The sequence below is a fragment of the Balaenoptera borealis genome, assembly GCF_965194805.1.
Source record: "Balaenoptera borealis genome assembly, chromosome: 1".
Lineage (NCBI taxonomy): Eukaryota > Metazoa > Chordata > Mammalia > Artiodactyla > Balaenopteridae > Balaenoptera > Balaenoptera borealis.
Window position 1 is genome coordinate 11,967,299 of NC_138860.1, and position 27,768 is coordinate 11,995,066.

Here is a 27,768-nt window from a genome sequence, read left to right on the forward strand (position 1 = left end):
TAGTCACACAGCTTGAAAGCTAAGCTGTTTATACTGTGTGTGTTTGTGTATGAATGTGTGTGTGTGTGTATGCGTGTGTGTGTGTTTATGATTGGAGGGCAGAAAATTAATTTAAATATAAAAATAGTAAAATATCAGCAACACTTATGAAATTCTTTTGTACCCTCTGCCCCAAAACACAATGCACTTGGATCTAATAACATTTTGGCTGCCAACTTTTGTCTACAGATAATTAATTAGGGATAAGGGAGCAAGTCAAATAGCCCCAGGAGGAATTCATCACTCAGATCCATAGAGTGGGATATTTTACAAAACTTAGTCTTATTTCCAAAACGCCAATGGCATGGGGAGAAACAAAGAAGAAAATATTGAAAAAGATTTAGGGGACATAACTCCCTAATGAAATAGTAGAACCCTTTTGGATCCTGATTTGTAAGAATTAAAAAGAATTATTTTTAGGCTTTCAGGCAAATTGGAATATGGCTTGGATATTAGTCACTGTCAATGAATTATGGTTAATTTTGTTATGTGATAATGGCAATTGTGATTATGTAAGTTAATATCCTTATAACAGTTTAGTTTTTGAGATCCATATATTGATAGAATCGCACACTCATGAGGTGGAAGATTTGCTCTGAAACCTTCCAGACCACCCCAACCCCACCAAAAAGTGGGGAGGGAGTAGATAAAACATGTAAAACAAAATGTTGGTAATTGTTGAGGCTGGCTAACGAGTACCTGAAACCTCAGGGAAAATTGCTACTGTTTTTGTGTGTTTGAAAATTGCATACTAAACAAGCTGTTAAAACTTAATAGATATTGAATGTAAACTTCTTAATATTAGCTCTTACGTCTTTTAGGGTTTTAAACAATTATTTGTAGAGCAGGAACTTAAATATGTATTAAATTGCATGTATTGTTATGTGCACATTTTAGTTTATACTAACAGAAGTTTTTTGTAGAAATTTGTTAAGCAAAAATGTTTAAAGATTGATACTACAACTATAAAACCTTTAGCAAGATGTTTCTTTGTAGATTAATTTATCCTGAATGATACTGAGACAGTTACCTCTAACTTGGAACAATTGGATTACAAAAGAATTTAGTCCTTTTAGTTCCCTATTCTGCAAAGGCATTATGTTGAGAAGGTCAAGTATATTTTGTGTGGAGTAGCAGTTTAAATACCAAATAGTGGCAATTGCTCCCTTTCATCAACCATAACTTGATTTAAAGAAGTAATAATCTTTTTAAGTTGGAGAATAACTGTGAGGATTATGGTGTCCCTATACCCAAAACATTGTTTTTTACAGTCATGTAGAAAAACAGGAAGCTGTGTATAGGAATGTCAAGAAACACAAAACACTCAAATTCACTGGGCAGTAGGAGAACATGATAGAATCAAAAGTGTTTCATATGCAGATAACCAAATAATTTTATAGCTTCAACTCATCCCTTCAATTTCTCTTCAGGTAACTACTCCATAAACAAATATATATATTTATCTCACTCAATTTTTGAATCAGAAAATCTATTAAGAAAGGTAATGGAAATGTGTTCATTTGAAATTGTTTAGTCCCTTTAGAATGTTAACACCAACCAGTGACCTTGCAAGAACACTTGAGGACACTTACCCTGCGGTGGGTATCCAGTTACATGGTAGTCATGCTACTCTGAATTTAATTTGTCAAACAAATAACAGAAAGGACAGCAGGTGCTTTTGTCTAACCCCACTGGTTATGATTAGAGATATTACAAAACTATGAAAATTAATGTTGACATACCACTTTGAAAGCTAATTTTCTTGTGTGGGGGACATGCCAGAGCATATCTGAAAGGTGTGTGTTCCCACTTTACAGAGTAACACATTACTTGTTGAAGTCTTTGGTTCTAAAAGCAGTTGTTGTCTACTTCAATCAATATTCAGCTATTAATGGTAGCCTTTAACTATATTTGTGAAAGGCAGAGACATTCAATTAGTATTTTTCAGGAGCAACATGACATTTACTCTGAGGAGAAATTTAAGGCTGCCAGGATCTATTGTAACATATCATCATGTAGATAAAAATTACCAGTAAAAGCAATTCTGTATGTAGCTTTAGAGAACAACTTCATTTTTCCTCTGATTTTATACTCTGTAGGAGACAATGAATGATGATTACCCTTTGTGGTATAGAATGAAAAGAAGAGGAATAGAGTGAATAGATTAGCAAGGTTAAGATGGACCACAGAACTCCATAATGACCTTTCTTTCTCATAAAGTTGCTTTCTTTCTCAGAGGATTCCTCAGAGAAATATATACATTTACTTGAAATCTAATTTTCCTATTAATATGTAAGAAAACCAAACAGAAAGCTATGTAGAGCATGTTCAGAAAATCAATTTCATCCACCATGTTTTATGTGTAATCAGAGCCATTAAAATAGTCTTAAGTTAAATGTTAAAACCACAAGAAGAACTTATCTGTCACCTTGCTCTTCCACAGTTGTCACTGACTATGACCATTCAGGGCTTCTCTCTTAGTCTCAGAGATTGTCCCCATCTCTCTGTCCAAAGAGCACTGAGCATGAGGGCTGGGGATTCCTAAGTTTTATTGTTTTAATTGTTTGACCTTGATTTCTATTGCTAAAATCATGTAAAAGCATAGAAGTTCCTTTCCCATGGTCTTGTTTTTATGAAACTGTGGAAAATAATGAACTCCAATACTGATGATAGAGCAAGAGGTTTTTCAATATTGGATGGGAGTGACATTCATTTACTTTACAGGGGAAAGGCAGCTGGACGCTATCCAGAGCATGTTATGAGAAGCTGGGATCTAGAAATATTTGTCAATGTATAAGGGACAAAGATCTTCAAGGGTTGATCCTTCTCTTTGCTCTTCACATTTGCTTTATTCTAAAAATTTCCCCTAACTAAAAATTTTTATTCCAAATATCCCAGTGCTTGATAAAAGAAAATGAAATGGAGTGGAGCTTTGATGGTTGAAATACAAACCCTAGGGTTGGGAGCTAAAGGGAGAAGTAATGGTTAATAATTTTCAAGTAAATGTATTCCTAATTTGCTGAGAAGTATACTATAGGTAAGAGAACCTTCTGTAAACTTAACACAGGCAAATTGAACAGACTTTACTTACTGTGTCTACTAAATATGCCTCTCCCTTTATAAATTGTTGAAAATGAATTCATTCGTTCTTCAACATAATTTATTGAATGCATACCACAAGCCAGATCGTGTTTCTGGGAAATACAACCATAAGGAAGTGAGATAAAAATTCCTACCTTCACTAAAGTTAACATTCTGGTGAAGAGAAACATTTAAAACAATTTGAAATATTAGAGCTATAAGAAAGTAAAGCAGAGAAGGGTCTAGGGAAGGCTGGGGTGGCCAGCAATTTTAAATAGGATATCTATGAAAAGACTCAGTGAAGAAAATAATGAGTTTACAGATCTGAAGGAGATGAAGCAGGAAACCATACAAACGTATTATCAAGGGAGTTCTAGGAATAGAAATCAGCAAATGTAAATGCCCAGAGGCGGAAGCAAAGTGTGTGTCTGGAATGAGAGAGTGGGAAAGAGGTCCTGGGGAGGGTAGAGAGTAGTGGGGGGCATGATTAGGGTCTTAGAGGTCCCTCTAAGTATTTCCACCTTTATTTTAAATGAGATAGCTAGGAGGTTTTGATCTGAGAAACAATACGACCCTACTTAACTGTTAATGGAATCACAATGAGTTCAGAAGAGACCAATGTGAGTATAAATACATACAAACACAATGTGACAAACTTATTTCTAAAATACTTGTAGAGAACAGAAGATGGTTGCCTTCCTTTGGATAGTACTACTCAGCTCTTATTAACAGACTTTTTATAGGTACTACAGCTTTATGTATAGGTACTAATTTTTTTAGGGTATTATATAAGTATTGTTAGTGAAAAAACAGAATTATTGAGTCTTCAGATAGAAAGTAGAACGTTCAAGCTGGAGTGAAACTTAAAAATAGTCTAGTACAACCTAGTTTGTGTTGTAAACCAAAAAAAGAGATTCACAGAGAGGTTAATGATATCCTCAAGTCACATAGCTTTTAAGTCCCCAAACCAGGGCTTGGACAGGTCCCATTCCAGATTTCAAATCCAGCCATTGTTGTTCTATTATATTAGCAATATGATAGAGAAATGCACACAATAATATATATATATACACTATTTATAAATGAGAAAGTGGTTCTACTTGATTCTGATTAATTTTTACCCAACTTTATTTTTCTGGAATTCCAGATGCCTGAAAATGAATTAATGTATAAAAACTTACTAAATGTGTATCCTTAAAAGTAAAATATTTGGTTGACTTAATTAGCACAATTCTGTGAGACAGATTTGATTTATTTTCTTTGTTTTCCACATATATTTTAAATGGGCTGACTTTTTGGCAATGGAATTGATCCGTTGATTTGGAAATTTATGTTCGTGAGCACAGCTTGTGCCACCTCAACCTATATCCTCTCTAGATAAAAATAAGATAATCCAAGGCATTTGCATAAGTGTTTAAAGATGTTTTAAGAAAAAGAAGAAGTGAGGGGGGAATAAAAGGATGAGCAGGAATGGGAGAAGTAGAAGGATTTGACACAGTTGTTTTTAATACTTTTATGAATAAAACATACTCTGTTATTTTCATTTAACATGAAAAACTATGCTTTGAATACTGAAATGAAAGTTGTAGGTTTGATTTACTCCTAGGTTCTTTCCTGGGAAATGTAATGCTTCAGCACAATTCTCACTAAAACAATTTAAGGCATTGATATATGGTGACATGTTTCTTTCAATTTAGAGGAATAGGAAGAGGTTGTACTTCAAATCCTTTACAGGAGTGATATATGTGGGAATAAACTGAAGTGAAAAATAAAACATTTCTTATAAGATCCCAAATACTTGTTAGGAAGACACTAAAAAGACTTTTGGTTCACTGGAGGAGGAAAAGCATACATTGGTTTAAAAAATTCAGTATGTATTTATTGGCTTACTGACTTTGTTTCACAATCTAAAACTGTGAATGGATTCTCTAAAGTTTTCAGTGCAAAACCAAAAAAGCATTGTGAAGTATTTAGATACAATATTCTACCTGGATTCTGTGGTGCCATATTCAAGTAATTCATAATATGCTAATACATAGAAATACTCAGTGATTTCAATATCAGCTAAGTTAATGATGTATTATTATTTGAAATTTGAATAAATCCTCATGAACCAAGAAAACAGCATATAATTTCAACATTAACTTGACTTTGTTTAGAAACAAATGCATTATAGGGTTACAGCTAACTGAGGCTAAAAACACTGAATTTTTAAAAAGGCTTTTATTTTAAACAAGAATTAAAAAGCTTTCAGGTCTATCCAATAATGCTTGAAGAGGCCACATTCTTTCCCAAGTTGTTAATGCCTTTGTTGATTGTTGTGTTAGGTGTTTTCGGTCTCTGTTCAGTGACATAAAATCACCTGTAGGTGGAACCAATAGACTCAATTTTCTGTTTCAGATTGTCAGTCTTTACACATTTTAATTCTGCAAGAGTTCCAAGGATTTGGCCTGCTTGGCTTTCTTTTTAGAGTTCCTGAAAACAAGTTTGGGCTATTTCCTTCGAAAAGCTTTCACAGCTAGTGTGCAGATTATTTCAAGTTGCTCCACCTGAGATATCTATCGCTCAGTATCCAAGCACAGCAGGTTTCTTGATGTCTCAGGAGCAAGATCAAGGGACTATTTATCTATTTTCAAAGTTCGAACACTTATCAGAAACTTTAAATGGTTCCTAGTAATCAATATTCTACTACAAGTAAGTGAAAACTTGATTAATTGAAGCTTAAAAACATAAGGATTTTTCTTTTTCAAAGAAAAAAAATTCCGTGGAAAGTAACTTGGCAATGGTTCTGCAACTTGATGATTTCAGGACCTGTTATCTCTATTTTTGGTTTTTTTGTTTTTACCTTTCCCTCAACATACCTTACATGCTTTTTGGGGTTTTTTTCCCCTTGAAATCACAAGATGGCTCCTGTAGCTTCAAGACACCACAACCATTTTCAGTGTGTTACTGAATGCAAGTTCCTGTGCCCAAAGCACAGTGAGGCCAAACAAACTGCAAGTTGGAGTTTGGAGCAGAGAAAGGTTTATTGCAGGGCCAAGCAAGGAGACGGGTGGCTCATGCCCCTGAAAACCACAAAGTCTCTGAAGGGTTTCAGCAAAGCACTTCTAAAGGCAAGGTGAGGGAGGGGGTGAGGCTGGTTGTTACAAACTTCTCAGTGTCAGAATCCTTTGTTCTTGCAGCTGTCCCTGTAGGTCAGCTCACGATGTTCCTGTAAGTCTCCAACAAAACAAATGTTTCTGCAACTTTTTATCTCTACACCAATGGACTCTTAAAGGTCAGAGCCCTGAGAATAGGCTATCCTGTATATTTCAGGCTATAAGCAACATTCTTTTACAAAAGGTGCAGAGCCAGCATGCCTAAGCCCAGGCAACAGAGCACAAAGGGTAAAGTAAAAGGAACAGATCTAATATGGAGTCAGATTTTTCTTCTCTATTACATAAGTAGCAAGAAGAGGTGCAGCAAGCCACGGCCTCTGACTTCTTTCAGGAGAAAAAAGCTATCATAGACTCTCCCACAATAGAACTATGCCATGTAGCCACCTGTAACTTCAAGGGAAACTGAGAAAGTAGTTTAATTTGGGCACCTTGCATTGAACAAAACCAAGGTTCTGTTAGTAGGAATAAGGGACCTGTGGATATTGGAGAGGCAATTAACAGCAAATGAGACACCCATTCTTTTTTTTTTTTTTCCTTTAACGTCTTTATTATCCTGAATATAAAAGACAGAAGTCCTTTAAGATATAACAGAGTTCTTTATGTGAAACATTGTTTTTACAAGTGAAAAAATAAATACCTCTTGGAATAAAGGCTTATATGCTAATATGTGCCATAAAAAAAGTAGAGTTTTAATATATGAGAAAATGTCTGTGCAAAGAAATAAATGCATAAATACATTACTGCTGCATTAAGGCAATATGAAAAATATACTCAGAAATCTCAGTAAAGTGACAGTGTAGGTTTCTAGCTTTAACTTAGCTAGTATTGTACCCGGTAAAGTCATCTAGGTCCAAGACATCCTAGAAAACCCACAAGCTGACCAGCATCCAAAATGCCCAAGTAGGAGTGGAAAACATGATTAAGAGTATAGAAAAAAAACCCCGAAACCCCTCTAAAGTATATAGAGGGGCAACAAAAAGTTAATACTTAAGCATTTACTACCAGAAAAAAAAAAGAAAAAAGCTTACAATATCTAAGATATCTATGATAAGTCTGTAAAAGGCATGATGGCTCAAGCAAAAGCAACCCCACTGGGTGAAGCTGGAGCAGGGTGCATCGGAGAACTCACGAACTACCCCAGCTTTGCACACCATGAAGCCTCATCTCAGCGAGCAATGCTCTTCCTCCCAAGGAACATGTGCTCCCTTTTCAATCTTAAAATATTCCACCAACTCAAGAGGCCCAAGGAGTGCTGACTACTCCACAGAAATCGTCTAACCAAACTGGTAGCATTTTGTAATTGAAAGGCTTCGGGACGGGGTAAGGAGAGGGGGAGGGAGAAAGATTAGGAAACTATCCACGTGGAGTGATCTGTTTTCCGCTGGTCAGACTGGTTTAAATCTGGCAACTTTGTGTCCACTCTAAAAAAGTCCCCGAATCAATTTTTAAATATGTTTGCCTCCCAATCTTTCTTGAACAAGTTAGAAAAACAGAAATGACATTAAAATGACGACTATGTCTTTAAGAAAAATTTTCCTATTAAAAATGTCCGGAGCTCCGTGACCCATAACAAAAAGAACCAAGTAAATCCTTAAAATGAATTCTTACAAAATCGGCTGCAAGTAGGAAACTTACCTTGGGATACATTAAGGAGACTTAAGCATCAGTTTCTAAAAGGTACCCACTTTGGGGCTATGCTGCCACTTAACTGACATCAAAGATCTTCCTGATTTCTTTACTTGATCATAAAAAGAAGAAAAGTCCAAGGAATGTGTCTGGGTCCCAGAGCTCTTCCTGGTCGCCCCCCGGGAGGTGCTGATTCTACGCATGGTACGTTTTCGCGGTGAGGAGTAGTAGTATTCTTTCTACTCTTCCTTTTTTGTTTTTTGTTTTTTTCCTTCCCTAAACGTTGCATGGCAGATGGGCATTGGAGGATTAATTCTCTCCACAATCTATCATGTTTATAGTTTACACTAGTGCAGTTCATGGAGACATGGCATGTCCGGTAAGTGCACAGTGGATCAGATCACAGTCAGGTTGAGAAGACTGGTGTGGGTCGGCAGGTAGACTTGCTGGACGTGGTCCACCCGCGACCTGCAGACAGGACACGACTGGAGCTGGGCGGCTCAGCCCTCGCAGCACACAGTGTGGCCGCAGGGGCGGAAGGTTGAGTTGATCTCACCCTCGCAGCATAGAACGCACAGCATGGCCTCCTTGAGCTTGCCCAGCTTCTCCTGGAGGGCCCGGGTCTGCTGGCAGCTGCCGCAGCTCATGCTGCTCTCCGAGGACTTCAGGGGAGAGTTCGGGGGGCTGGGGTTGCTACTCAACACAAGCTCCACCACACCTGCGTTGTACAGAGCCCTCCAGGAGGGAGGTCATACTCGTGGTCATACTCATCCTTGGAGATTCTTTTAATATCGAAGACATACTTCTTACCCAAGTTGATGTTTTCGTTCAGAAACAGAGAAGCCAAGTGGCGCTTCAGGTCTCTGCTGTACTGCATCATGAGGGCACTGGTCACCAGAGACACCCATTTTTAACTGACAAATCAGATTGTTGTTTCTCATTTACCTCCTCAGCTTCCTTTGGCCCTCACACAACCGGATACTATAACACTCTGACGTATGTTAAGATGACCTCATAAGTAAAAAGAGAATGGGAAGAAGTCTTGAATAAACTACTGCATTTAGAGAAGTATGTGATTATCATAATGTCCAAGCTAATTCCCTTTCCTAGATTAAACATTTAATGAAACAGTTTATTCCAATTCATGATTATTTTCAGACAGATTTGTCCTATTCTAGAAGCATCAGGAAACATGATTAAAGTGCTTGTTGTCCAACCCAGGTTCATGTGCCTGATGCACAGTGAGGCCAAATAAAATGAAACATTAGAGTTTGGAGCAGAGAAGGGCTTATTGGGAGGGCCAAACAAGGAGAATAGACAGCTCAGCTCAAAATACCCAAACTCCCTGATGGTTTTGGGGGAATAGTTTTTAATAGGCAAAATTTGTGGGGAGGTCTGCTGGGTGTGTGATCTTCCTCTAACTGGTTGGTGGTGAGGTAACAGAGTGGTGTTCCAGGAATCTCAAAATTCAGCCTGCTCAGGACTTCCCTTGTGGTCCAGTTGTTAAGACTCCACACTTCCACTGGAGTGGGGCACAGGTTCGATTCCTGGTGTGGGAACTGGGATCCCACATGCCACGTTGCAAGGCAAAAAAAAAATTCAGCCTTCTGGTTCCAACCAGTGTGGGGTCCACGTGCTTGTGCTTAGCCTAAAGTTACCATGCACAACTTGGGTGAGAGCCTTAGTTCCTGCAGAAGAACTCAGAGATATGTATCAGATTGCTATGCATGTCCCCAGACGAGGAACCAGGACCTTGCCCCATCACTGCACTATTGTTTCTTGACTGCCTTTCCTTTGTTTCTGCATCCTCTCCTTTCTCTAATTAGTAACTGTTTGAATCTGCCCTTTGGAACTCAGGGAAGGTCTAGGAGGCTGAAAGCCTTTTTCCTATAAACAAGAAAGGAGGAACACAGGAAGGCTTTTGTGGAGGACTCCACAAAATCCTGCTCAGTTTCATGTTTACATAATAATAACTTAACTTCCAGAATCAAAGGCAAGTTGGTTTTAGCCCTGTAACCACTTAGTTGTTGTTGTTGTTTCTCTTACATGGAAGATCCATGTGACCTAAAAAAGTCTTCATTATAGCTCCAAACAGAAGGGGAAGTGGGTTCACTCCTTCTTTGCTTACGTGGATAAAATGGTTCTGGGACACCCTGATCCAAGTTGCTTCAGAATTTCATTTATACTGCATGACTCTCACTGTCTCCTGACTCTAACATGATGTATAAAATATGGGTTTTTTTAGAGTGCCCTTGGCTAAAGAGTAGAAAGATTATTAAATACCATGATGATAGTAAGATGCCAGCGTGAATCACATTCTCATCTCACTTTGTGTTGGTTAACCCAGAAACAGGATAGTACTTCACATTTTTTTCCAAAGCTAATCTGGGCTGCCAAAACATTTCAGACAACTGTCACCTAAAAAGGTAGACTGTAATTATAGTTATCTAGAAAAATGTCCTTTCTCAACATTTATTTACTTTGTATGTATTTCTTGGGCCAGTAGTACCATAGATCATAGAGAAGGGTGGTAAAGAGCATGGGCTTTGGCTCATTTTAGAGTCTGTGCTGTCACTTAAGGGGCACCCTGTGTACCTTAGTTCCTTCCTCACCTAGAAATGTGAATAATGATAGTACTCACCTCACAGAGTTGTTACAAGGACTGTTAATATATGTAAAATGTTTAAATAGTCCGTGGCACATAGTAAGTGCTCTTTATGTATTTGTGATTATTACACAATGGCACACCTGAGGACTGGAGAGAATGTGGTTTTGACCTCTAGTACCTACATCCTAATGGATCTGATGAACTATGTCTGGAATGGCCTTTGTTAATCCTTGACTTGCAAATGGCATATGATTTTAAGTCAAACCATTTTTATTAGAATAGGTACTTACTTTATGTATCATATGTAAACACATGAAAGAAATTAATCATATAATCTTTTTACACCATGGTCTCAGCAGTTTGTTTTTTTTTTAATATAGTGTGTCTTTTTCCTCTTATTCCCCCAAGGAATCATTTTATTATCAAAAGGTGATAAATGACAAAGGTAATAAATGAATAGAAAAACAAAGTTAATTTAAAATAAATTTGTAACCAAAAAGTTAATAATGTCTCACTTTTAAATGATTTGAAAGTGGATTTACTGTCCAAAATTAAATTAAGGCTAAACTGGCAACACTAAGGAATGAATTTAGGGATTTTTCCCCTGCCAACAGAACAGATTAAGTTCTTAAAGTGACACAAGTTTCTGTCTTTCTTCCACTTGATAAGAGGCTCCCATTTGTATTGTTGTGGTTCACCCTGCAAATAAAAGAGAACAGTACATTTCGAATGCCCATTTGATTTGTGTCACTGCTGATATCATCTGGAGTGACTCATATTTTTTCCCAATCAGATACATTATGGTTAATGGACCATCTTGTGCACTGAAAAAAAGGGTATGTTCTACATTTCATGTCTGCCTGAGAACCCACAGATTAAAGTGCTTCCTCTACTATTTGTTTTCTGAATAGATGTGGGACTGTCATTTAAACTAATTCATCATTTTCTGTAGTCTTATCTAGAAAATAATGACACCAAAGACTAGACATGATGGATTGCTTCCGTTTTCTAAAAAAAAAAAAAAAAAAATTAGAAGATAATACTTGTCTTAGTCAGTATGGGATGCTATACCATAAATACCATAGATTGAGTGGCTCAAATCACACACATCTATTTCTCACAGTTCTGGAGGCTGGAAGACTGAGATCAAGGCACTGGAAGACTCAGTGTCTGGTAAGAAATCTCTTTCTGAGTCGTAGATAGCCATCTTTTCACTACGTCTTTGCATGGTGGAAAGAGCGTGAGCTAGCTCTCTAGAAACTTTTGTAAGGGCACTAATCCCATTCATGAGAGCTTCACCCTCATTATCTAATTACCTCCCAAAGACCTTAACTCCCAATACTATCTCATTGGAGATTAGGATTTTAACATATGAATTTTGAGTGAATACAAACATTCCATCCATTGCAATACCTATTTTTTTTTCATCCTGATGAACAATATCATGTGAAATAGGGTCAAAGGTTATTGCTTGTGTTAGCACGCTAAGCAAGCCAACTTTTAGAGATGTAAATTGTCATTCCTTAAAACTTTGTATAAATTTTGCAACATTTAACCCATACACAAACCACAGTACTTGCTTATTTCCATAAAAGGTGACATGTGTAAAGACCATGGACACCCATTCATTTTTTGGTGATACCGTGGTGTAACCATTAACCACATTTATAATTCAGAGCACAAGGCCTTGTAGCCAGCACAAGCAGTGTTCATATAGAGCCATTGCATTGAGGGTATGACTTTTGAGATATTTTAATGAAGGTTACCTAAGCAGGACCCCTGGAAGATGATGTTTCCCTGGTGTTTTTTTCAATGGTCCAGTTTCTGAAACTATAAAGCTCTAGGTTCTCCATCCACGTTAGGTCCTTAAAGATGACCAATTTAAGGATCATAGCCCAGTCAAGTTCCTGAAGAATAATATATAGTTCATATTGTTATTTGGTGACACAGGTGTCACGTGACTTATAATACTTATATAATTTGGTCAGTCAGATTTATTCTTACAGGAAACTCATATGGAAAACCAAATTATTATCATAAACTTTACATATCATAGAATAAGAGAGAATTTTAATTGGCTTTCATTTGTTAGGGAAGAAGAAATTTTTCTCTACCCTTCTAAGTTCTTCCAACTGATATAGGAATTAAATTGACATGAGACAGATTAACAGGAGAAAATCAAACAGAAGTTGAATAATATATATATATGGGAGAGATGAAGAAAAACTGAGTAACTGGCCAAAATGGCCAAAAACCTCACCTAAAATACCATCTTCAGCTAAAGACAAAAGAGGATGTTGGGGGTAGTGGTTTGGGGCTTCAAAGGGGAGGAAGACAGTTCTCATGGAGATAGAAAACTAAATATTTTGTAAACAGATATTTGCTGGGCCATGCAGAAACAATTTTACACAGAGTGGACTCCAATCTCTCTGGTGAAAGCTCTATTCTGGGAACAGGCACTTTATCTAAGTTCTTTAGGCAGCTAAGAACTAAAAAGAAAACCTTCCCGAGTCTTTTGGGCCTTGATTGTTTTCAGCTCAAAATAATCTACATTCCAAAGAGACGTTTTGGTGTGTCAAATTTTGCTCCCCTACACATTCCTAATAACATTACGTTTGGATATCTGGATACAATCATGGACACACATATCACTTGCCAAGAGGTCTGAGCCCACTCATCATTTTGTAAGTACAACTTCATCCCTGGATGATGCTAGATAAACATTGCCAAATATCACTTCACTGAAGCCCCACTTTTCTTTGTTCTCATGTTACCATTCCCTTTTTTTAGATAGTTTTAAATACTTGTTAATACCATTGACTAGTCTGACATTATATTCTTTTGTTCCAGTTTCTGAATTGGCAGATACTTTATTTTGTTTTTTTTCAAAATGACATCACATGTGTCTTGTCTATAAAGATTAATGATTAAATCAGCACTCTGAGTGCTCCTGTGTACTATCACACTCATAATTCACAAGTTCAATAAAATTATTGCAATTTTGTGGTTAGTGTAGAGCACTGGTATTCTTATTATGAAATAAACATCATTTCTATACTACCCATAGTTCAGTAATTTGAATGACAAAATATTCTACATAATACTGATGCTTTATAAATTATAATTTGCACATTTTTAGATTTCCTTGTGTGGCACATAAAAGCATGATTTTACCAGTTTCTTCTCACTTACTATCAAGATAATTTTTTGTTAATATCTAACCTGTGCCAAGTGCTGTGCTAGGCACAAATCTTATCTTGAAGAACCTCATTCTCCTAAAGGAGGGCACAAGGTAAACAGATAATTACAATAAATTATGTTATATACAGAGCTTAGAGTAAATACAGGGTACTATGTGTTGACTGAAAAAAAAAAAAAAGCACAATGTAAGAGCTATGAGTTGAATTTTGTTGTCTTACTGAGGACTCTAGTTTGGAAGACAGTCTCGCAGATAAATCTTGAGGAACTGCTCCAAAGACGTAGGAGGAATGGCCAGTCTATATGATTTTGGCTAGAGAATACGTGCAGTCAAGCATACATCTCAATAAAAGGTTACTGCTAGTTGCAAGGATCAGATAGCTCAGTTAATGATTTTAATGCTTTTCTGTGTATGGGAAGATGCAAGAATCTAAGTTTGTTAATTTTTTTTTTTCCTGAAATATCCCTAACTATCTAAGGGGCCTGTTTTTCCAAAGCACAGAGTACCTTATTCTGTTTTTGTCCTGAATTTCTTTCAGGGTGTACTGTGAGTCAGTGACTGCAGTGGCTAATGACTTGATCCTTGTAGAACTAGATGGTGGGCAACAGTCTTTGTTTTACAATCCCCCCCCCTTTTGGTCATTAATTCAACCAAGCTTTGGGAAGCATTTCATGACCAATTTGTTCCACAGTGGTAGGAAGGCTTATTCCTAGGTCATGAAAAGTTTTCATTGATAGGCCACTCAGTGTGCTGTTACTGGTCTGTCCTGTTATTGGTAGTCATAAAAGTCTCTGGACCACCTGTCTCACTAGTCTGTTATGCTCTAGGAAATGATTCTCTCTGTGGCTTCTTCCCAAATGTAGAGTTACACTATTACAATCACTTTAATCTTGTATAAAACTGTATATTTAGTCAATGATTTCCGGTTCCTTAGTCATCATTATTTTTGTCAGAGGCTCAGTTATATACTGGGTAATAAAAGAAACAACAATCTTATAGAATAGGCAGAATTTAAGTAATATAGCTAGTGGCATTAATAAAGCCATAAGTAAGAAATTAAGCCAAGAATTTCCATTAGGTGCAGCCCAGTATATCCCCAGTCATCTGATCCAGTCTCTTCCATACCAATTGCTATCTTTAAGGGCCATGATATATTGGCATTGTTCGTAAGGCACTCAGCCCAATTTCCTAGTGTCATTATGCTGATTACTCTTAGCATGATTCATTTGTTCCCAGTATAAGGGGAATTTTAAACTTAAATGACTGAAGGCTGCTATTACCCATATAAATCTATCCTGTAACTGAGGAAGGGTCCCTCCTAATAAATGGGGCAGTTATGGGTTTTGACTGAAATTTAGCCAATTGCTCTGATTGAGCTTAAGTAACTTTTCAAGAAAATTCATCTTTATGGCCCTAATCAGAGCAAGTATGATTATTGGCCAAGTGACGGGACCCACCTAGTAGTATCAATAATGGCTCAGACAGAAGTATAACTTCTTTTTTTTAGAATAAATTTCCTAAGGGTCATCCAATCAGAGCCTAGGAGAGGAGAAATTCACCAAGGTAACCAGAAGTACTAGACATAGGTAATTGACCATAAACCCAAGAATTTGATTGATTTTTAAACTCTGCATAGGATTGTGCACATGATAGAAAAACATTTGATTTATGTGCAAAAGTCCAAGAAATCAAGAAAATGCTATAAATAATCATACAGGTGAGGTTCAGCATCTCGGGATAGCTGTCTACTTCTGATGTCATTTTCTTCTTGTTCTGATGTGATTTCTCCTCTGTTTGAGCATTGTTTTTAAGTGAGTTTGAGGTTGTCCTCTCTGTAGACCAGGCTGATGCAGGGGCCTTTTTTTAAGTGGGAAATATGAATCCAAAAATCAATTCCCTTCAGTTTTGCTATGTATGAGCTGGTTAAGAGTACCTGATAAGGGTCCTTCCATCTAGGTAGGAAAATGTCCTTTAAATGATGTATTTCCAGTATGCATAATCTCCTGGTTACAGGTCATGGAGTATCTGATCTTTGTCCAAAGACAGATTATTGTGATAAGCTTCAGAAACAAGCATAGAGTATCCTTTTAATGATTCAATTAAACCTTACAATAATGCAACATAGTAACAAGGAACCATCTTGGAAGTGAGTCTTATGCAGTAAATACAGAATCCCAATTAATATTAATGATACTAGAACTTAATATCCACTTAAACATATTTTTTATTTCTAAAGTTACCCTCATTTCTACAAAATATAGCCAAATTTTCTACCAAAATATAGCTTAATTTGCTTGCAAAATGAGTCTTGTTTCACTAAATATGGCCTGATTATTTACATAAGTAGTTGATCACATATGTTATTTTAAATTGCCTTTACTGGAACTTTTCATAAGGAATCTCAGATTGAACTTTTAAAAGGCTTCTCAAGGACAGAAAAGCCATGCCAAGGAATTGCCATTGGATTCTGCCTGCAGTACCTACAGATTTGGATGGATTCCTCTCTTCTCGAGGTCTGCAAAATATGTTGGGGTTCCTGCACCTGCCAGGAAGTGTCTTTACTTATTTAGCTGATAAGGCTTCTGGGAACCCTGTGAGCAAAGTACCAGGTTGTTTTTCCAAGGGGCTTTATGGCTCCACAAAGTCCACCTTAGTTCTTTAAAGTTGTCTGGTCATATTTGATTCTATACATATTCTCAAATATGACATTGTAGTCAAACCCATGCTAATATAACCAATGTTTCCAAATTCTGGAGGGATCAGGTAGAGAGAAAAGGTAAATGTTTCAATTCTATTTACAAAGGTATAATTTATCAAGTTGCTGTAAGTCATAATTAGCTTAAAGCGAAAGGTTTTCTTATATCTGGAAAAAAAAAGACTAAAGCCAGTAATATTTCAGACAAAAAGTCATAAAAATTATTATTCAGCCATATGTAACTAATTATTGTTGACCTTTATCTTCTGTTAACAGTTTCACGAAACAATCAGATTTTCCATTAGAATTCTTTGATTTATTATCCAGTTCATTCTTAGGATCTGAAAGTTATCAGAAACTTATACTTGTCAAAAGTGGCTTCTGTGAATCTTCTAGAAGATGAAGCATTTTTGCAAAAGCATCAGGGTAAAACAATAACTATCTGTAAGTGACAAGACTTAACATGGCATGGTTGAATATCTGATTACAATGCAATTGTCAAAGAAATTTGGTTATTTCTGTGACATATAACCTCTTAAAATAATAACTAGAATTATGACTGATAACATTATACCAGGGCATATCCAAATTTTAGAAATTTCTAATAGTTTCTAGAACATTCATATTAATAACATTTATCCATACACTATAACCTAAGAAGGTTTATTACCACTCATTTGACAATGCTTTCCATCTAATTTAACATGCCAAATGAAGCTACTTAATTTAATATCTCTCTTTGAGATGTTTCAGGGGCCCTGAAACATCCCAGAGTTAGCTAGAGGTCAGAGAACTTTATTTAGAATTTGATTTGGGAAGTTAGTCAAAGATATCAAAAGGTTTTAAAACACTTGGTCAAATAGGATTATAGATCACTGTGAAACAATACTTATTCACTTAATCAAAATGACAATAAAATATTTCAAAGGCAAATACAGGAAGTTATAACAGATTACTTAAACAGTGAAGAAATTTACAATCTGTTATCAAAAGCAGATAAATATCCCAAGAAGTCTTGTCCTCTTAACAGAGAGAAAACCAAATTCTACTTTTCACCACCTTACCTTTAATATTAAAATTTATTTACTCAAATTTATTCTAAATTAGCCAGTCCTGACCACACATTAAACTCTTTTCCCATCGTCTCCTTTCCACAAACCTTCTATAACTTCCTTTTTTACCTTCAGATTGTCTCTTTTTGTCATTTTAGCCTCTTTTTAGGACAAAATTACTTTCTTTTCACTTTACAAAATGCGTTTCCATTCCTTATACCTACTTTATTCCTTGCATACAAAGATGTTTTACTTTTTAATTTTTAGTGGTTTTAATTAAATGTTTTAATTAGAAATCTTAACCTTTAAAACCTTACTTTCTAGTGAAAACTAAGAAGTAAGCAATTATAAACTGTCTTTTACATTAGCATTCTGTAGAATGATAAACTTATAAATACTATTCATAATTTCAAAAACATGTACTTTCTTATAGAAAATGTCTCATTGTGGCACCAAACATATTTATTAATAGTCATAAATAACTTTAGTTTCTTTGTAAGAGCCTATGCCCAGTAATTAATGTTTCAGTATCTTATTTTATTTGGGAATCTAGATATTCAATAAACTTCCATCATTTAACTTAATTTAGCAAAACTCTAAAGTTTCAAGTTACCAAAAGTCTGGAGAAACTATTTTTAAGTAGACCTACCATAAAACATAATTATTCTTAAAGAGTTCACCTAAAAGCTCTTACTCCATTTATGTCTATTTAATTCACTTGTTCCCGACAATTATATTTAGATTACCCATGAAAACTTCATGAGACACTGGACCAAGCCATCCCCCCATCCCCCCTCTTTCTGTTATGTTTCTGAGAATTTATATAAGCACTTATTTTCTCTTAAGTTATTAAATAGAACTCATTTACCATTAATTTTGGCAATACCACCCAAAGGTAGAAACATATTTATAATGTATTGATACATACACAGAGATACGTACATCCAGATAGACACAGAGATCTCATAGTTTCCATTTTTAAAACTTAGTTATGAATCAGGTATTACAATATAAAACTCACTAGTTTATGAGTAACAATTAGAATAAGTTAAATTTACTTGTTGAAGTTTGAAAGGCCTCTTTTCCCTTTTTTATTTTAACTTAATCTCAGGAATTGGAGATGGTCTAGGTCAGAGTTCAATGACCTGTACAACATTTATATCTCAAAGGCCCAGTGAGGGAAATGCAAGCCTCCTAGAAGGACTTTTGTTCCCTTAGCATCAGAATTTTGAAAAGATGTTTTATCAAGCTGGCTTTCTTTAACTGCCTGCACAAAAGCCAGTTTTGGAATGCTAAAAGAGCTCCATCTTGGCCATTTCAAGGCAAGATATTCTTAGTTCCCAATAAAGTGAGCACTTGCAAGAATAAGCTCCATACATATTGTGTTAGTTGGTGATTGGCTATCTGACTTCCCTCTGTCTTGTTCAGGAGTCTTTATCCCTCATTTTAAAGTTGGTTTGTCAGGATAAAATTAGTATTGAAAACTGCGTGGTAGGCAGTTGTGCTGTTTGTGAGCTTAACTCCTGTACGTATTACCCTCGAATTGAGTTATTTCAGCAATTGTATGTCTCAGTTTCTGGTTTCTCCCTCTGGCAGTCTAAAACCACCATGGGTGCTTGGAGCAATGGACGGCAAATCCCTATGTGTGCATCCCTAGACAAGCGAGTTTTTTTAAATTAATGAGTGGCTTTCCCTATGACAGTGCTGCAGGGTATGAGGACTTGCCTCCACCACTCCCATAAATTTCTCAGTTGCTTGAGAAAGCTGTACCGATTGGGAAGAGCTGTGGCCCTTATCTTTGGAGCTGAAAGCTCTCATATGGTATCTTCAATTTATTCCAACTAACCCTGTTTAAAATAGCCAATTCTAACAAAGGCATCAGATCAGCCTCCTACCTAATAACCCAGTCCAAACCTCCTCAGTGTCTTTCAACTGAGCAAAAGCTTGTCAGTGTCTTTCAACTGGGAAATCCAGATACTTCTTCTTGAACTTAAGTCCAAGGGAAACCTAGTCCTCATATCAAGGCGTTTAGCAACCACAGAATAAAGCCCAGGATTGTCAGCCAAGATGGGAGATCCGAGACCCGGAGAGACTCACCCAATTCATCTGGATTCACCAAGGAGGTGGATGGGCGTAAGGGGCCCTTGTTGGTACCAAGGATCCAGATCTTTGTAGAGTTCAGGTGAAGGAGAGCAGTCAGCTCTGAGTCCTTCATGGGTGTCAAAACTGTTGACTGAAAAAAAAAAAAAACCCACACACACAATGTAAGAGCTATGAGTTGAGTTTTATTTAGGGTCTTACTGAGGACTCTCAGATAGCCCTGAGGAACTGCTCCAAGGAGATAAGAAGAAGTGGCCGGATATATGTGATGTTGGCTAGGGAAAACATGCAGTCAAACCACATCTCAATAAAAGGTTACTGCTTGCCATGAAGATTAGATATCTCCATTAATAATTTCAGTGCTTTTCTGTGAATGGAAAGATGCAAGAATCTGGGTTCATTTTTACTTTTCTGAGAGAACTCTAATTATCTAAGGGACCTGTTTTTCCAAAGCACAGAATGCCTTATCCTGTTTTTTTGTCCTGAATAATTAGAGGATTAGGTTTTATTTTAATAGGTAAAATTGCAATTTGAATAAACCCATCTTTGCTGGAGAAATATCTGGCAGTTTCTTTGTTTCAGGTCAACATTTGTCTGTAAATACCAATGATGTAGGCTGTCTCTGGGATCTGTTTCCATCAATAGCTTTGTCTCTTTGCTATGAATGACATTTGCTTGCTTGTTCACAATTCTCATAACTACAGATTTTTATTGGGTATTGTAGATGATAGTATATATTGACTCTGAAGTATGTTATTTTATTGGAATAATGTTGATTTTTAACTTGGCAGGCAGTTTTATTATTTGTTGACTACATTGTCTTTGCAGATATTTGGTTTAACATTTTATTACATGAGTCTGTCCTAGTTCAACACTTAGTTGAGGGCTAATCTTTAGCCTTGTGACAGTCTTTACTCCAAAGACATGGCTTTTCTGGTATTTGAATGTGTTTACCAAAACACTCTACTTTGGAGATATCTAAACTGCTAACACTGTCTCATCTGTGATAGGCAAGAAATACAGCCTCTATTAAGCACTGCAGATCTTTCAGCTTTTGCTTTCTGATTGGCTCCTCAAAGTTTGTCTCACAATTGTAGAGTTTAGGTAGGAGTCAGTCATGGATTTGAGGGGAATTTGTTCAGGGTTTTCTCTCTTCTTTGTTTGCTTCTTTCAGAATTATTTTCCTCAATTTACATCTTCTCTGGCAACTCCCCATTTCCATTCTGCACACATCAAGCCTTTAAGAATGTCGTTTCTGACTGAGTTTTATCCTCCGCATGTTGCCCAGATTGGGGAGTGCCCTTAGGGTAAAACCAGAGGACTGCAGCTCTCAGTTTCTCCATTGGGGCTGCTCCCTTCCTTTAGGTTAAAAACTCATTTAGCTTTTGACTGTTTTGGACTTTCTGTAACCCCTTTAACTAGTGGTTCTTTCTATTTTGCTCAAACTTTATAACTTATTGTTGGGAGGGTTAATTGAAGACAAGCCACTCTAGTATTACTGATTTTCAACTAAAAAAAGAAAAACTGAAGGAATTTTTATTGGAGTTGCATTAGATATAGAAATACATTTGTGGAGAATTGATATATTTCCTAATGAGGCTTTCTATTTGTGAATTTTGTGAATGTAACTGCATTGATTTACTTATGCTTCAATGTCTTTTAAATTTTTTTAATACTTTTATGTTTTGTTACCTCTAATTTTTGTTATTTATAACAAAAGTTTGTTACATATAACAAGAACTACACGTTAAGTATGACATGAATAGGTATGTATTTCTATTTATTTAACCTTGGAATTTTTTGTGCTTCATGAATCTCAAGATTTATGTATTTCATCGATTTTGAAGAATTCTCACTTACTATAATTTTATGTAGAATCTCCCCTGTTTTCTCTGTTTGCTGCCTCTGGAACTCTGATTAGGTATTTGTCAGTTTTTGTAACATAATCCTCTAGATATATTTTATATTTTCAATCTCTTTTCCTCTCTGTGGTGTATATTCTCAGTATTATTATCTCATTTATCTTTAATTCACCAATTTTGTGCTCAGCTTAGCTAATCTGCTGTTTTACATTTTAATAAGGTTTAAATTAAAATCATCATCATCACCATTATCATGTTAGTTCCTTTGTTTTTTCAGATTTGTTTTGATAACCCCTGGTGCCTCTCTCATATTTTACTTTACCTTGAAATTACTTAAATATGTTCCTGATAATTGACTTTAATATCAAATAATTCCAATTTCTGTAGTCTATGGTGTTAAGATTATGCCTTTTGCACATTTTTAATCTTGGGACCCTGATTCCTCTTTTTTTTTTTTTTCTACTGTGAGTTAATGGTCAAAATAATTTCATCTATATTGATTCTTCAAGTCCTTCATAAAATGTAAAGGATGTGCATTCCTTTAGAAAGTATATATTTCATTTTGCCACAATAAAACAATTTGGAGCACTTTAAAATAAGTCATGATTTTCATTGATGTTTTTGAATTTTTAGATTATGTACTTTCTGCAAAAAACTTTGAATTTGTAGATTATGTATTTTCTCTTCTACAAACAGTGAGGTCAGGGCAGGCACTCATTTTGCTCTCTTCCTTTTCTAGGCCTCTTTGTTTGTTTATTTGTTTGTTTGTTTTGTTTTTAAGCTGACTCTTTCTTTAAGTGCATAGTCTCAGTCTTCCCAGCTTCTTAGAGCAGGTCTCCAGTTCAACTTCTTGCCCTTCAGGTGTCCTGGACTTTGTTTCCTATACCCAACACAGCCACCAAAACCTCTAGATCAGGTACACCCACATCTTCCTACATATTTATTCTTTTAGTTCAATTTCAGCCTCTGAAATTTACTCCATATTTTTTTCCATATCATAAATGCATTTAAAAATTTTCTGCCAGAATTATTTGGCATTTTGTGTTGAGGAGTTTTTAAAAGTATTTCCTCTGACATGTTTCCATAAACATAAATCCATAATTCAATTTTGCTTTAGCAATTTGGTTTAGCGAGGTTGCATGGGAAGAAATTTTACTAGTCTCTAGGGATTCCAATGAAACGACATTCATTTTCTTCTTTCTGAGGAGCCTATATTACAACTATGAACACTAACATGTAAAAATTATAGATATTATAATGAATGGTATACTTTAGTTGAAATAATGAAATAAGAATCTATTAAACAATAATATATGGCTGTACATGGCTTAATTACAAATATGGTAATATAGATAAATAATATACTCATTCAAAGAATTAAGTTGTTGTAAGTAGGATTATTAAGAAAAACTATTTACAGTAAAAATGATTCAATTTGCATCTTGAACTGGCTAAGCAGAGGAGAAAGGACATTCAACTCTGTAACAAGAAAATTCATTGTGATTGAAATTGAGCTGGCATATTTAGGGAGGGGAACAGGGAGAGCCTAAATGGAAAACATACTTTATAGAGTACTGAAAGCTAAGTGTTGTCTGATTGTAAAGGGTTTTAAAAGTTAGGCAAAATATATATTTTATATGAAAGATATTGGGCGCCATGCAATAAGAAATAGATCAATTTTAGGAAGATTAGCTTGGAGGTACACAAATGTAATAAAATGACAAAAAGAGCAGGTACAGGACCTCCAGAAACTAAGTTTTACTTTAGTTGAGACAGGAAGGGATGAGTCATCATTGTAGATAACAATCATGGTTGTATTAGGAGAGAAGAAAATGAGTTCAGAGACATTCAATTTGGAGAGATGCTTATCACACAAATGCAGGCATAACATAGACAGTTCATACTATAGTTGTGTTCATGGTTATATGACTAGAGGGACATTGAATTTGGACAAATTATATTTTCTTTATTTAATTGAAAAATATGCTTTAGATATAAATAGTATCACTTTTAGAAATGTATTAAAATTTGATTAAATTATTTAAATGATAGTTTAATTTGTTTTCAAGTTTTCAGTGCCCAACAAGAACATTTTATTGTATTTTTCTAAATTGATGAGAAATTGGTCATGAAATATACTTTAAAGAAAAACAGAAATTATGAAAATAAGACAATTTTTGAAAATGTTTATCACTCACTGGATATCAAGAAAATCATATGAAATGCTAAAAATAATAAATACAACCAAGGACATTAACAATTTAGCCTTGAATTTGCTTCTTTAGTTTCTCTTTTTTGTTCATTAATTTATTCATTCATGTCAAATTTATATTTAGCTTGAAATATTAGGGTCAGAGATGAACAGATCTGTGAAAGATAAAATTAAATGGTCTCTTCATAAATTTTATTTTAAAATATTCTATTTATGTCGTTTAGATTTTCAGATTTGGATTCATTATACACGTATTTTAAGACTAATAGGTTCAAAAGGTTGTAATAGGAAAACTTAAGCATAAACACTGTAAACTGATTTAGGTATGTTATGATAATAAAATGGTGAAGTAAACAAATATATCTTTTCCCTCACAGCATGTATAATGTAATGAGGGATACAGATGATTGGGTAATAATGACTTGGTATAATGAATATTATGGTGGGTGAAAATCAGGATGTTATAAAAGCACAAAGGAGAGACCTGATTTACTCATATTTGCAGAGTAATTGCATTTGTGTCAATATTCCTCAATTACAATACTTAATAGACTGAACTTGCACATAATAAATGCTTTTCAAGTCTTTTTAACTTAACATCTAATGTGATTTAGTAGGCAAAATATTTCGATTTTTGGTAATCTTTGGAGGAAAATTAGACATGGACTCTATTTCTTTTTTTTTTTGATGATATATTCCCTTTATGTCCAGTAAAATAATTGTGTTCTTCATGTGCCTCACATTTCATACCCTGAATGTTGACTTTTTCTTTTCATATTTTATAAGTAGAAGGAAGACATATCTATTGATTTTTCTTGAACTGTAGCACAGTTAAATGCAACACAGATGTGGACAAAATGTTTCAGTAGCTCTTTAAGAAGTAAGCAGATTTTTCTGTGTACACCATTCAACAAAATGAATTACAGATTAGTTGGACCGAAGCTTTTTGGTTTGATGTAGTTCCACTTATTACTTTTTTTGCACTTGTCTTTTGTGCTTTTGGTGTCATACCTCCCAAATTGTTGGGAGTAATAAAGACCAGGATGCACTTTCAGTTCTACCACTTACCAGCTATTTGACCTTCTATAAGTTCTAATTATCTAAGCTTTTTACAGCTCATGTCCTTAAATATCGATTGGGATAACAAGGGTCCTTACTTCAAGGAGTAGTGAGAATTGGGAGAATTAAATGAAATAATGCCTGTAAAAAAACTGTGCACATGAGAAAACCTCAATGAATGTTACCTCGGCTAATATTATCTTTAAAATACGACCTACATCTTCAACTGCTTCACTCACTTTTTCATTGTCGTCCTGCAAGCCAAAAGTTTTAGTAGATACTTGAATTCAAGTTCATAAAAATAAAATGTGTATGTATATATGCATCTATAGGTTTATAAATGTGTATCTATATACACATGTGATACATATACATACATATGCTTCCTTGGGAGACTCATAACCAAGGGACCTTTGACAATGATATTCTTTTTCTTGGGATGTGATACAGTCTTGGTCGTGTTATCAATAACTAGGTCTATTTGATAAAAGTGAAATGCAGAGATAAAGAGTTAGATTATGCATGTAATACACAAATTGTTGAAGATAAAATGAAAATTTCCATTTCCTGGAAGAAAATAGCATTTGTAATAAAGAAAGCACATATGATGCTATTTCTTTAAAAGATAACAATAGTAATAACAGTGATCATAAGAATAAGCATTTCCATTTATTTACCATTTATTCTGTGCACAGGCACTCTTTAAGGGCTTTTCCAGCAATTGTGCTTTAATTCTTACAACAACCTATATTTTATTCCCATTTTCCATATGAGTTAAAGGAAACAATATTCAAAGTTGATAGTTTAGCTCACAAAAGTGGATTGAAGCCAATATAGTGGGCTGTCACTCAAGTGCCTAATTTTATTTAATAATTAAAAGTTATTTTATCTTTGATGCTGTCCAGCATGAAAATAAGTATTTTTTTTCCTAAAGTCATTTGTTAAGCATTTTTCCTCACTATTCAACACACATTATAAAAAAAATAGACTTGCTTCTCTGAGTCTGTCTTCATTGTAATACTTAATAGATATATAACTGAGAAAGTCATTGAAACTCTGAGCCTCAGTATTTTTCAAATTTTAAAATGGGTTTAAGTTTTACAAGTTACTGTGAAGAATTAAAAATTACGAATACAAAGTGGCTGGCCCATGATACGAGAGAAATTCACTAAATAGTTAATTATTATTACTGTAACACAGTAGAATTTATTAAAATAGTCTTTAGTGTTTGGTTTATTCTTCTGTGTATGTGTATGCCAAAATTTTCTATTGCAGGGTTTGTAAATTTAGCATACATGGTGGCCACAAGGCCCCAAATGCATGTTAATTCAAAGCCATCTGCTGCTGCCCTCTTCTCTACAGAAATTTTAACTTTTCCCTACCTTCTTCTGGACATATTCTTACAGCTTGATAGCTAACTGGTATTTAAAGAGCCCCTAATAGTTGTTTTGGTTGTTAATTTTCATACATAGGAAACTTACAGCTTCTGTGTACAAAACATTTCTCCAGGACTGCTTATTTTATTTTATTATTTTATTTTATTTTAGCCCTGAAAAAAACATTTTATTAAAAGTACATCAGCTTTACCTGATATTTAAAATACTATTGATATAATACAAGGAGAAAGATGGTTGCTAAATATACAATCGACTTCTGGCTAAATCTCTTTACCACTCTTTACTGCACATAGAATAAATTTAAAACCTAAACAATACTCTGCCTGTTCTGGCCACTACTTACTGCACAGTCTAATATTGCACTGATACTCTCTTCACTCCAGCTGTAGGGGCTCTCATTTAGTTCCTTAAAACAAAACCTTTCCTACCTCAAGTCCTTTGCAAATATAGCTCTCTTAGTGCAATGCTCTTCGCTTTGCCAAGACTGGTTTTTTCTGTGGGACTGCATATTTTAAAAAGAGCTTCCTGAGCCCTACTCCTAGGGGTTCTTATAGTATGTCTGGGGTGGGGTCCAGGAATCTGTTTTGCCAATCCCATTTAACATTGTCGACTGAAAAAAATGCACAATCTGAGAGCTGTGAATTAGTTTTATTGGGGGCAAAATGAGAACTATAGCCTGGGAGACAGCATTTCAGATGGCTCTGAGAAACTGCTCTGAAGAGGTAGGGGGGAAGGTCAGTGTTATATATGATTTTAGTGAAGGGGGGTGTACACACAGTCAAGCACACATTGTGGCAGGCACTGTCTGCTAATCACGAGGAGCAGATGTCACCATTAATGATTTTAGTGCTTTTCTGGATATGAGGAGATACAGGAATTGGGCTCATAAAATCTTCTCCTGAAAGTATCTATCTGAACGCCTGTTCTGCCAGTTTTTCCCAGAGCACAGAGTGCCTCATTCCCAATCTCCACCTTGAACTCCTTTCGGAGGGTGTTGAAGGACAGCAGCTGCAGTGGCTAGTGACTTAATCCTTGTAGAACCAGATGGCAAGTGCCACCTGGGATGGGATTTGTTACATCACTTCATCCTGACAACAGATCAACAGGTGAACGCAGGGTTAGCCATTGAGGTTCAGAAAGCTGTACACATTCCCCAGGGTCATGCAGAATCAAGATCTGAACCAATGTTTCTTTGAATTCTAAAACTTTCACTCAAAGAGGCTAAGCGACTTGTCGCAGGTCACCAGGTGAAGTCTGACCTAGAAATCCAGTGTTCATTCTCCCAGTCTAGTGCTCTTTTGACACTCACATAACATGTGTCCTGTGGAGAAGAGCAGATTTTCAATACATAGAGAATATTACAGATTAAACAGAGACAACTGAACTTAATGTGTGTCTAATCTTCTCAACTTAGTTTGCTACCTGATTTTTCAAATAAAGACAGGCTGTAGGCTTTTTAGCTAATTATATTTTTTCCAAAAGTTTAACTTAACTCTGGAAGGTATTTTCCTTTCTGTAACACTATCATCTTAAAGCTTTTTTAGAAATTATTTTCAAGTGCACACTTACTTCCTGATGGAAAAGGAGTTCCTACACCCCTTGAATTGTTCTGTATCATTGTCATTCTCAAGTCAATGGCTTTAATACTGTCTTCCCCTAGTTTCTTTCTTCTGTTCTTCT

At 35.4% G+C, this 27,768-nt stretch overlaps 1 protein-coding gene and 1 long non-coding RNA gene across 6 annotated transcripts in view; one reads left to right on the forward strand and one right to left on the reverse strand.

Annotated features, from left to right (window-relative positions):
* BRINP3 (BMP/retinoic acid inducible neural specific 3) overlaps positions 1–27,768 on the forward strand; it is a 683,233-nt gene that overhangs the window by 650,013 nt on the left and 5,452 nt on the right. The window lies entirely within an intron of this gene.
* The window catches only part of LOC309630683, a 31,608-nt gene continuing 3,840 nt past the window's right edge, over positions 1–27,768 (reverse strand). Inside the window, exon 2 of the long non-coding RNA XR_014245885.1 lies at positions 1–27,768. This exon is cut by the window's right edge and continues 347 nt beyond it. This is a non-coding gene — a long non-coding RNA (uncharacterized lncRNA).